Raw genomic sequence first — 13553 nt, forward strand, 5'->3', positions numbered from 1 at the left:
ATAAAATTTTGATTTAGAAAGACATTACTTATCACTAAAAATATTGAATAGAGACCTTAATTAAATCTATATCAAGCATTTTTAGACTGATTAAAAAAGGTGTCATTTTCTAATGGCTAAATCCGACTCTTTTTTGCTTGTGAACTCGTTTGCTAGTATATCCAAAATATATGTAGATCAACTTGTGGAAAAATGTTAAACATTAGTGCCTTCATCTGTATATAGCTGTAACTTTGCCGCAATAATAATCCTTACAATAAGGTCAAGAAAAATGGTTTCTTATGGCAGTTCGAAGCCAATAATTGTGTAGTAAAGAAATGCATGACAAATTAGTGTGGTTCAACAATTTTAGCCATTTAATTTTCCCATTTCATTAGTTTCTAATGAAATTGCCTTGTTACTTAAGAGTTGATTAATTGATAGAAGTTCTCTCTAAGGCGTCATATGACAGACCAGGTCTTCTCCCAAGTCAAGGTGATTGATGCATTAACGTATCTAAGAAGGGAGTCTGTCATTGGACACATAAGTAACACCTTGGAAAATACATAATATATAAGTCTCTTATAGAAAGGGACTCAGCTAGATCCAGGCATGCTTTGATTCCAAAGAATATGAACACAACGACTTTTCTTGTCTCAATTGAGTAATTTCTACAATGACCTTTACTTGTTGCCCCACTCTATGGTTTTGAGTTCGACTTTTCTTAACTACTACCCCCTAACCATTATCGAAATAAAAAAAATAATAATAATAATAAATAAATAAATACTCCAAAGGACGTGGAATCTAATTAATTAAGAACTCTCATATTTATATCTATATCTATATCTATATCTATACTATTATTAAATGTGCAAAGAGTTTTAGTATTTTAATATTTTAGTATTTATTTATTAATATAAAAAAATATTTATTAGTTGCTTCAGTATTTATTAATATAAAAAATATTTATTAATTGATATAAAAAAAGTTTTATAAAAAGAGTTTTTATAAAACTCTAGCAGAAATTACTTAATAAAATTTCAGTTACCTATTTTATTTTCTATAAAACTCTATCACATATAAGTTATATATATATTAGGTCCAGCTTGTGGTGTGCATATTTTTTCTTTTCTCTTTATAATTAGTCTCGTAAGTTTTTTCTTTACTTTTTATTTTTATAAGCATTATTATTATGTTATTATTATTATTTTTTTCTCTTTCTAATTGATGTTTATGTTTAGAAGTAGTTGATTTGTTTTATTTTTATTTTCTCTTTTTAATTGATGTTTCTAACTGATGTTTAGAAGTGGTTGTTTTTTTTCTTCATTTTTTTATTTTATTATTTTTGGTTCATTCTTAATTTATTATTATTTTGAGTCATTATTGTTTTTCTTTCTCTTTTTTAGAAGTATCATTCTTCTTTTTTCTTTAGTTTTTATTTTTATTTTACTCTTTGTAATTATACTTTGGATGGTTCAAAATTTGTTATTCTTAATTTGTTGTATTGAGAAGGTTGGATTGTTAATTTTTTTCTTTAATTTTTCTTTTTAGAAGCATTATTATTATTTTTTTTCTTTTCTTTTGTTTTATTTTTATTTTTGTCTTTCTAATTGATGTTTAGAAGTAGTTGATTTGTTTTATTTTATTTTCCTCTTTCTAATTGATGTTTAGAAGTGGTTGATTTGGTAAGTTTACTTTGGATTGTGATTTTTTTTTTCTTTTATTTTTTTCTTTTTTATTTTTGGCTCATTCATAATTTATTATTATTTTGAGTCATTATTGTTATTTTTCTTTCTTTACTTTTTATTTTTCAAAAGTTTCATTATTCTTTTTTCTTTAGTTTTTATTTTTATTTTACTCTTTGTAAGTTTACTTTCAGTGTTTTTGGGTTTTTGTTTGGATTTGATTATTAAATGAATTTGTTGCTGAAATTTTTTTATTTGTTTCTTTTTTTCAATTTTTATTATTTTTTATTTTTTTAATAACAAAAACTAAATTTGAGAATTCAAATTTTCAAATCAAATAAGTTTGTAATTTTTTTTCCCTTTTCTTAATGTCCATTTCATATATCCACAGGCCAAGGTCATGTTACCATTTCTACAATTAATCAATGCATTGGCAGTATAGCTAAGAATACAAATATCTATAATGAAAATAAAATAATTTCTATAAAATGCTACCACTATTACCTATTTTATTTTCAATAAAACTCTATCACATAATTCACATTAGACAATGATATATTTAAAGAGTTTCTATAAAACTCTAACACAAATTACCTATTTATCTATTTATTATTAGTTTTTTAATGAAAGTAAATCTATTTAAACAAAAATTATAAATATAAAAAATATTTATTAATTGATATAAAAAGATATTTTAAAAGAGTTTATATAAAAATCTAACACAAATTACAAATTTATCAATTTATGAGTTTTTAATAAAAGGAAATCTAATTAGACAAGAATTATTAATATAAAAAAATATTTATTAATTCATATAAAAAGGGTTTTTAAAAGAGTTTCTATAAAACTCTAACACATATTACTTATTTATCTATTTATTATGAGTTTTTTTTAATAAAAGGAAATAAAATTAAAAAAGAATATATTTAAAGAAAATAAAATAATTTCAATAAAATTTACCATAAATTAGCTATTTTAATTTATATAAAACTCTATCACATTATCTATTTATTATGCGTTTATTCAGGAAAAAAAATTATTAAAAGAAAATAAGACAATTTATATAAAACTCTACCACAAATTACCTATTTTATTTTCTTTAAAACTTTATCACATATAACATGTATTTATCTATTTATTATGAGTTTTTTAATAAAAGAAAATCTAATTAGACAAGAATACATTTTAAAAAAAAATAAATAATTTTTTAAGAGAATTTCTACAAAATTTTAACACAAATTACCTATTTATCTATTTTTTATGAGTTTTTAATGAAAAGAAAATTTAATTAGACAAGAATTATTAATATAAAAACTATTTATTAATTGATATTAAAAAAATAATAATTTTTCAAAAACTCTACCACAAATTATTACCTAGTAAAATTCAAATATGTGTTTCAGTATTTATTTATTAATATAAAAAAATATTTATTAATTCAAAAAAATATTACCTAATAAAATTCATATTACCTAAAAAATTATTTCAAATTACCTAATAAAATTCAAATTACAAATTACCTAATACTTTTATAAAAGAGTTTTCATAAAATTCAAAGAACAAATTGCCTAAAAAAAATTCAAATTACCTAAAAATTTATTTCAAATTACATAATAAATTCAAATTAAAAATTACCTAATAAAATTCAAATTATCTAAATATTTATTTCAAAATATAAATAAAAAAATATTAATTAATTTATATAAAAGAAGTTTTTAAAACAGTTTCAATAAAATTCTAACACAAATTACCTATTTATCTATCTATTATGAGTTTTTTAATAAAAGGAAATCTAATTAGACAAAAATTACTAATATAAAAAAATATTTATTAATTGATATAAAAATAATATAATTTCATTAATACTCTATCACAAATTACCTTTTATTATGAGTTTTTTAATAAATGAAAATCTAATTAGACTAGGATATATTTAAAGAAATAAAATAATTTGTATACAACTCTACCACAAATTAATTATTTTATTTTCAATAAAATTGAAGATGCACAAATTTTCTCTCTCTAAATTGACAGAGTTTCAGTACACTTCAAACATTTCGATCCCTCATTTCTCCTTTCTCCTTTCTATTTATAGACAATTTGCATTATTCTAGAGTATTCTTAACTAACTTCCGCCGTTGGGCCTATCCTTAAGGTTAAATGGTTATAGGCCTGACTCCTCTTTAGAGGCCTTTACTAATAACCCCTTGCGCCAGGTCTGCTATGTGGATACGAAGTTTGGGCTAAGATCAATTACTAGGCCCAGACTCCGCCATGTAGGCCCGATACAGCCCAAGCCGTCCTTGGCATCCTCAACTGCCCCCATAATCACTCCCTCATTAATTAGGGTGTGATTATTTAGAGGTTTTAATGATGACTCGACGGCTCATGATGATTTGATGGCTCAAGACGATTGCGTGGGGCACCGAGTGGTTGGCCTCGGAATTAATGTCTTTTTTGAAATTCGAATCTCTTCAACTTCCTAACGTCTCGGCAAATGGGACCACTCCTCTTTAAATACCCTTCCTCCGCGATCAAAACTCTTCTTGTCGTATCTCTTGCCAAATACTTGCCGAATAGTAAAAGACAAAGGATGCAAAATAAGTGGCAATTCATTCATACAAACAGTTATTGACAAACGATGCAAAGTTTGAAATCATGTGTAACAGAAATCATCATTTTCATTTATATAAATAGTTTTGAGGATTACAAGGAAGATGATATAAAAATATATATATATAAGTACAATCAAACTCTGCTCATCTCCTCATTAACCCACTCAGCCTCATTAACCCGCTCAGCTTCAGCAATCCCCTCAGGGTTGCTGGCATTCCTTTCCCCATCAGTGGCTGCAGCATCACTGTGAGGGGGCGAGTCTAGCTGGATCACTGTTTCATCCTGCAGGGTTCCGCCTGTAATACCCCTAATTTAAAAGGATAGTCTCGGCATTTATTTATTATTTTTGTTGTATTTTTGCATGATTATTTGGTTTAATTATTTTATTTAATTGTTTACCTGTGTGACGTGTATTTAATTGGTATCTATTTATTTGTTTAAATTGCATTCTATTTATTTAATTGATTATTAAAGGTTTTAATTTAGGAAGTAATTTAGGAAGTATTTTAATTAACGATTTTTCAAAATTGAGGGTTTAGTTTCTTTAGCCGACACAGGATTTAATTAAGTTCTATGGGCCGGTTAGGATTTAGTTAGGGCTCTAATTAATTTAGGGTTTTGGTATAACTCTATAAATATATGGGTATACGTCTGCCGAGGGTTTCTAAAACCCTATTCACCATATTCCCGTATACAGTAAAGAGAGAAGTTGAGAGAACAGAGCGTCGTAACGGTCTGTCAAGGAGAATAACAGAGAGGACCAAGGGAGGTGTTTGGTGGATTAGATCAGAACCAGAGAAGGCTAGAAGGTAGTCAGTGGTTGCCGGAAAGCTTAGAACAACGGCGTCAAGGTTCTGTTTATAAAACTATACAGGCAAGTTCTTCTCTTTCTCCTTCCCTTTGGCTTGTGTTCTGTGCACCTAGACAGTCTCTAGGAGATTAATTGGCCTTAAACTGAACCATGCATGTTTGACATATGATTTGCTTGATCGTTTTATCTGTGCAAAATTTATTTACAAAATAATTATAGCGCGTATGTTTTCTTGACTCTGTTTTGGCATAACGTCCCACTGTTCTAATTTTTATTTTGAATCTTATTGAAATCAACCAAGGTCTGACTTGATACTAGACGTAAATTAAGACTTCAAATTTAAATTGGAGAAAGAACAGAGGGGTTGGGATAAAACTGATCTTGCAATTTAGTTTCAGTGCCGTTCTTCAACAACGCTAGTTTAAATGGCCTGATTAAACTCTGTAATTGCTTTCAAAACTATTGTAAACAATCTTGGGGAATGCTTCTAGACTAAATTACGAGTCCTAAGATTAGTTTAGAGACTAACAGAGGGTTAGGAATAAGCCGGAGAAGGAGCACAAGAGCTGAAACACGCACCGGGGACGAAGGCTCTCAGAGGAAGTAAGAGCCGGCTCCATGGAAGTGGGAGCTGGCTCCCACAACAAAGTGGAGCCGGCTCTAGGGAGTCCTAGAGCCGGCTCTAGGCTGTAAAAGAGCCTGCTCCAAATTCTGGAGCAGGCTCCCTTGGTATTTTTGATTTATTTTACGTTTTTTTTTAATTTTCTACATACTATGTTCACTGTTGGAGCATGGAGACTGTTTGAATGAATTTGGAACTTTACAGAGGGATCAAGGAATGAATTTTGAGTGTTAGTAAGACCCTAAATTGAGTAAAGTTTAATTCTAAGTTGTCGGGACAAACAGTGTAAAAATTAAGGCACTTAACAAATGGAATTGAATTAATTGTTGAATTAAAATTCAGCAATTTGATGGAACATAATGTGTTTATAAACTTGTTTTAGAATGCATTCAAGTGCATGATAGGGTCATTTAATTATTAATTTTGATCTATGCATGCTTAGGAGGCTAGTTGCGGAATTATTAAATTGTTTACTGCAACTATATGGTTAAATGCTTGGATTTAAATTACTGAAGCTCTAAATAGTTTTCTGCAATTGTTTGGATGGTAGTTTTTGGTCTGTAAATTATTGAACTGTTATATATGTTGTAATTTACATAGATATGGAGGATGGTATGTACCGGTATGGGACGGTGACATACTAGGGACGGTTTAGCTCAAAACGCATAAACCTAACCTAATGGATTAATGGAATGGATTGAAAGATATCGAATCCCAATTGTGGCTAAGTCAGATCAGCTGTAACCAAGTTGGATGACTTCCTGGATTAACGGATGGTAGTTAAGTCATATCAACTGAATAAGTGGAGTGACTAACTAGTTGGTTTATTGTAGGTCAGTTTAATAAATAGTTGAATTGCTTACCCTGGATTTGGACGGACTTTATATATATGGTTATGGTACCACGAGTTGAGCTTGAGTCTCAGACTCATTGGTTAGGGTGCGTATATACAGTGGATGCGTGGCTGGTTATAATAGGTTGAGGTGTATCCTGTTAGGTCTAGGTACTCATGCCCACCTTTGGGTGCGTATTCGCATGTTGCCTTCTATTCAGGTTGAGACGCCTATTATAGACTAGTGAATGTCCCTTAGTGTGGATATATTTATATGTATGGACTAGATAGATATTGTGAGGTGTCTACGGTGTATCTGCGTATCGGGTCACTGTATGGATTGCAGTTAGATTAGAACTTGCTCGTGGGTCTAACCCACTCCTTTATTATTCTTTTCAGGTACAGGACGGTTCCAGCCTTAGAGCTTGATCGTGCTTGTCGAGGACAGTCTCACCTTTATCTGATACGTAGGACTTCTCTCGATATTTCTAGCATTATCTATTTTCAGTTTCAGTTGAACTTTTGGTTAGGGGTCCATCAGTGGATTCCCAAGTTGTAACCTTGAAGTTTTGGAGGATTGGATTTTCAATTTTCAGTTATATATGGAGGATTTTATAATTAATGTTACTTTCAGTTTTATTCCATCACTTTTGTTTCATTTTGTCATCTGTGTTCGCTTTAAAATACTTTAATTGTTTGATATTCCCTCGGGTTTGGGCCTGGGCCTGATCAACCCGTGTCTCGGATCCGAGGGGTATCACACCGCCCTCGGCAGCAATTACACATGGAACCACGATGGACAAAGGAGGAACATCCAAAGGTGGAGAAGGAGGGGCCGGAATAACCCCAGAAGAGGAAATCTCCTGGCACTCATCAAAGATGTGCTCGACTGGAGTGGATTCTGGGTCTACATAAATTCCCGGAGGGTCAATATGAAGCTCATTGTCAACGTCGTCGGGGCCAGAGCCAAAAATGGTCTGCCCTTCAGCAAGAAGACGGTCATTGAAACCCTCACGATATCCCTTTGCATACCTGAGGGCTCCAATGCGGGAGAAGCGGGCATGCAGAGCCATCATCCCTCCATTAACCTTGCTAATGACATTAAGTAAGGCATTGCGCTCGTCCAAAGCTCTCTTCTTAAAGGCCAGGCGCTCTGATTGTTCATTATGAAGCAGGCGCTGAAGGTTATCCCGCTCGGCATTGAATGCATCACGCTCAGTGTGCCAGACGCTCTTCTCTAGCTGAAGGGCATTCTTTTCATCCTGAAGGGAGTCTGCCTCCTTCTTCAGGTTGTCTCTTTCTTTCTCAACCTCGTTCAATTGCACCATAAGTTCAGGATTTTTGGTGCCCAAGATGTTGTTCTCCTTAGTAGATGCGTCCAGGCTGTTGGCAAACTTGAGTGCCTTTGCATTGCCAGCCTCAACCTGCTTCTGCATAGCCATCATGCCAAATAAGGTCTGCAAAGCAATTTACAAACGTTAATTAGGCAAGGCAGAACGAGTGTCCAGAAGAGTAATACAAAGTAAGAAAAGTAAAAAGTTACCTCCATGGCAGATATGGGGAAGTGGCTGAACACCTCCTTCTGGCTCAAGGATTTGGCCACTTCCACATCCTTGGGGGACCATATATGGCTATAATAAGCCATAGCGGTGGGGCCATCCTTAAATATGGTGTCGCTCGGCAGAACGACTGACCCATCTGCTCGGGTAATCCAAGGGATCAATGGGGGCGTCCCGGATGAAGATGGGGAGGCAATGTTAGTCCCAGATGGAACAGGGGCTTGGGGAGCGGGAGCTCTAGGAGCAGGGTTTCTTCCTGGAGGAGGAATTGGCGCGTTTGGTTCATTGGTCCGCATCCTCATTGAGAGAGGGACATCATCGAGACTGCCCTCACTCTGAGGTCTCTTCCCTCGTTCTTTGTTCTGAACGGAGGCAGAGGGGGCAGATGAGTTCCGAGCTTGTTGCTCGGTGTTTGGGTTGGCGGTCGGATTGGTGGTGGTCGAACGGACAGGAGTCACGTTCGAAGTAGAGCTGGATGTAGTGGCAGATAAGGAAGCTGAGGCTGGGGAGGAAGAGGCAACCGCAGGAACAACGATAACCCTGGGCGGATCCTTCCTCCTGCTGAAAGACGGAATCCGGAGCTGACTCATGGTGGTGCCGAGTAATAAAATGTCATTTAGGTTTTCAGACGTTAAGAGCTCTGAACAGGAAGGGACATCGTTCAGAACGTAATCCCTCAGATAATTGAACCGATCCCCGCAAATGTTGTAACTGAGCTCATTATCTTGTGGAATACCCAAAGAGTTACACAGAAATGAACAGAAGCGAGGTATGCAGGTCTCGCAAGGGCAGTCTGTTTTATGGGTCTTGAATTTTTCATAAGAAGATACTGAGCACTCGCCGAAGGCGGTTGGGATAGGGAAGTCCTTGGCAGCAGGAGCGAACCAAGCTCCCCGAACGCCAACAATGCTCTTCTTCCATCCCTTCTCGGACTTAAGTTTGTCCGTACATATGGATCTTTTCTCTATGGGGAAAAAATGTTAGTAAACATCCTCTGACTTCATTTTGCTGACCTTGTAACATAAGAAAAGATCGACGAGGTCAAGATCTAAGCCTCTGTCACGGTTCAGCAGTAGCAGAACAGATAAAACCCTAAAGAAATTGGGGTTAACTTGGAGAGGAGACAGTTTTAACTTATAGAACACATAGCAAAAGAAGGAATGAAGGGGGAATCTAATAATATTGAGATAGTGATGGGAAAACAAGACCTCACTGGGAAGAAGGTCGGCACCAATCCTGATATTTACACTTTTGGTGCACTCCCTAATTTTAATATCAAAGGGGAGTTGGAGTTTCAGGCGAAGGATGTCTAAATCTATAGGCATGGTAAGAATGATTACCGTCTTAAGAAGGGTTTAAAAAGACTTAAAGAGGAAGAATGAGTGGAACTAACCTTGAAAAGACAGAGAGTGGCAGAAGCGGAATAACCTCCTACAAGATTCGCCGGAGAAGGTAAGGTTTGATCGGAAAAGATGCAGTTCGCCTTGAGAAAGTGGACTAAATTGATTGACAGCAGGATGTAAGAGATATGACAAGAAGAGTTTTGATCGCAGAGGAAGGGTATTTAAAGAGAGTGGTCCCATTTGCCGAGACATCAGGAAGTTGAAGAGATTCGAATTTCAAAAAAGACATTAATTCTGAGGCCAATCGCTCGGTGCCCTACGCAATTGTCTTGAGCTGTCAAATCATCATAAGCCGTCAAGTCATCATTAAAACCTCTAAATAATCACACCCTAATTAATGAGGGAGTGATTATGGGGGCAGTTAAGGATGCCAAGGACGGCTTGGGCCGTATCGGGCCTACATGGCGGAGTCTGGGCCTGGTAATTGATCTGAGCCCAAACTTCGTATCCACTTAGCAGACCTGGCACAAGGGGTTATTGGTAAACGCCTCCAAAGAGGAGTCAGGCCCATAACCATTTAACCTTAAGGATACGCCCAGCGGCGGAAGTTAGTTAAGAATACTCTAGAATAATGCAAATTGTCTATAAATAGAAAAGAAAAAGGAGAAATGAGGGATCGAAATATTTGAAGTGTACTGAAATTCTGTCAATTTAGAGAGATAAAGTTCGTGCATCTTCAAAAACTTTATCACATTATACAATCATATATTTAAATAGTTTCTATAAAACTCTAAAACAAATTATTTATTTATCTATTTAAAAAAAATTATTTATTAATTGATATAAAAAGAGATTTTAAAAATATTTATTTATCAATTTATTTTGTGTTTTTTAATAAAAGAAAGTCTAATTAGACAAGAATTATTAATATAAAAAATATTTATTAATTGATATAAAAAGTAAAATAATTTGTCTAAAACTCTACCACAAATAACCTTTTGTTTTGAATTTTTTAATAAAAGAAAATCTAATTAGAGAATAATTATTAATATAAAAAGAAATATTTATTAATTGATATAAAAAGAGTTTTTAAAAGAGTTTCTATAAAACTCTAACAAATTTTACCTATTTATCTATTTATTATGAAGTTTTTTAATAAAAGAAAATCTAATTAGATAAGAATATATTTAAAGAAAATACAAAAATTTCTATAAAATTTAGCACAAAAACTCTATGACATTATCTATTTATTATGAGTTTTTTAATAAAATAAAATCTAATTAGACAAAAACATATTTTAAAAAAAATGAAATAATTTCTATAAAACTGTACTACAAATTAGCTATTTTATTTTCTATAAAATTTTATCACATATAACCTGTATTTACATATTTATTATGAATATATTTAAATAAAATAAAATAATTTCTATAAAAGTCCACCTCAAATTACCAATTTTATTTTCTTTAAAAGTCTATCACATGTAACCTATATTTATCTATTTATTATGAGTTTTTTAATAAAAGGAATCTAATTAAATAGGATATATTTTTTAAAAAATAAAATAATTTTTTAACAGAGTTTCTATAAACTTTAACACAAATTCCCTCTTTTTCCATTTATTATGAATTTTTTAATAAAAGAAAATCTAATTAGACAAGAATTATAAATATAAAAAATATTTATGAATTGATATAAAAAATTAAATAATATCTCTAAAACTCTACCATAAATTACCTTTTATTATGTGTCTTTTAGTAAAATCTAATTATACAAGGATATATTTAAAGAAAATAAAATAACTTTTATAAAACTCTTCCACAAATTACCTACTTTATTTTCAATAAAACTCTATCACATTAGACGATGATATATTTAAAGAGTTTCAATAAACTCTACACAAATTACCTATTTATCTACTTATTATTAGTTTTTTAATGAAAGGAAATATAATTAGACGAGAATTATTAATATAAAAAATATTTATATAAAAAGAGATTTTAACAAAGTTTCTATAAAACTCTAACACAAGTTATCTATTATAAATTTATTATGAGTTTTTTAATCAAAGAAAATCTAATTAGACAAAAATTATTTATTAATTGATATAAAAAATAAAATAATTTTTCTATAACTTTATCACCTATAGCCTATTTATTATGAATATATTTAAAGAAAGTAAATAATTTCTATAAAACTGTACGACAAATTACCTATTTTATTTTCTTTAAAACTTTATCACATATAACATGTATTTATCGATTTATTATGATTTTTTTAACAAAAGAAAATATAATTAGACAAGGATATATTTTCAAAAAATAATAATAATTTTTTAAAAGAGTTTCTATAAAACTCTAACACAAATTAACTATTTATCTATTTATTATGAGTTTTTTAATAAAACAAATTCTAATTAGCCAATAATTATTTATATAAAAAATATTTATTAATTGATATAAAAAATAAAATAATTTCTTTAAAACTTAACTCAAATTACCAAATATTATGATTTTTTTAATTAAAAAAATCTAATTCGACAATGATATATTTAAAGAAAATAAAATAATTTTTATAAAACAATAACACAAATTGCTTATTTTATTTTCAATAAAACTCTATCACATTAGGCAAGGATATGTTTAAAGAGTTTCTATAAAACTTTAACACAAATTACCTATTATTTATTTATTATTAGTTCTTTTAGGAAAAAAAATCTAATTAGACAAGAATTATTATTATAAAAAAATATTTATTAATTGATATAAAAATAGTTTTTAAAAGAGTTTCTATAAAACTCTAACACAAATTACCTATTTATCTATTTATTATGAGATTTTAATAAAAGAAAATATAATTAGATAATAATTATTAATATAAAAATATTTATTAATTAATATAAAAAATTAAACAATTTTTTTAAACTGTACCACAATTTACCTTTTATTATGACTTTTTTAATAAAAAGAAATCTAATTAGACAAAAATTGTTAATATAAAAAATAGTCTAGAAAACTCTACTACAAATTAGCTATTTTATTTTCTTTTAGTATTTCAGTATTTTTTATTAATATAAAAAATATTGTAAATTAATATAAAATAAATTAAAATAAATGAGTTTCTATAAATAAAATGAATTAAAATAAAAGATTTCAAATCATATATAAAACAACTAAAAAATAGGTAAAATAAGTAATAGTTTAATAAAACAATTTACCAAATAATAAAATAAGTTACAAAATATTCATCATGTGCATCGCACGTGCCTTTTCCTAGTGTATATATATATATATATATATATATATATATATATATATATTGTTGTGTATATATATAAAGGGAGCGGATATTCACATTGTAACGCCCAAAATCCCATGATTTGGTGCTTTAATAAAAAAAATCCAAACCCCGATGTGACGGCCTTGCATTTTAGGCCAATGCATCCTAAGATAAACCAAATGTAAATCTGATGATGAATCTAGAATGCGAAAGCAAAAAGTATAACGATGGTTCTAGAGATACTACACATTTATAAGACACCAATGGGAACCTCAATGAGTCACAAAACCCAAGGAAAACAAATGTGGAATCGACGTCTCAAAAATGGACAAGAGTGAACCTAGGGGCAAAATGGTAATTCCATAGAGGAATGGATGCTACCAAGCATATCATTTGAAAGACAACAAAAAATTAATGAATTTAGCTCAAGAATCACCTGATTCAGAGTTCGGACGAAAAAGATATGAAAATAGAACGAAGAGGCATCCTCCGTTTAAGAAACAACACGACCCTATCTTACTAAAACTGGTGTAACTTTCTCTGCGGTTGGAGTTTTTGGGTATGGTTGGTATCATTGGAAATCTAACTTCAAGCTCTTGAGTTTAGGCTCAAGAATAACTTGATTTGGATTAGAAACGAAGGAGATATAGCCCTCTGAATTTGACCTAAGAAATCTGTCTAAGAAGCTGAAAGGTAACTAAGCTCCAAGAGGATCAGCAGGCGGATGGAATAGTACCAGCCAGCCAAAACTCACTCATCAGCCGGCTGATGTACAGTACCAACCGGCCGAAATGCCATTTTTTCACTAAATGGCTACTGGAAAT

The sequence above is a fragment of the Cornus florida genome, unplaced genomic scaffold (assembly GCF_030987335.1).
Source record: "Cornus florida cultivar Cherokee Brave unplaced genomic scaffold, ASM3098733v1 CherokeeBrave_3.0.0_Hap2_Chr04, whole genome shotgun sequence".
In the NCBI taxonomy this organism is placed as follows: Eukaryota; Viridiplantae; Streptophyta; class Magnoliopsida; order Cornales; family Cornaceae; genus Cornus; species Cornus florida.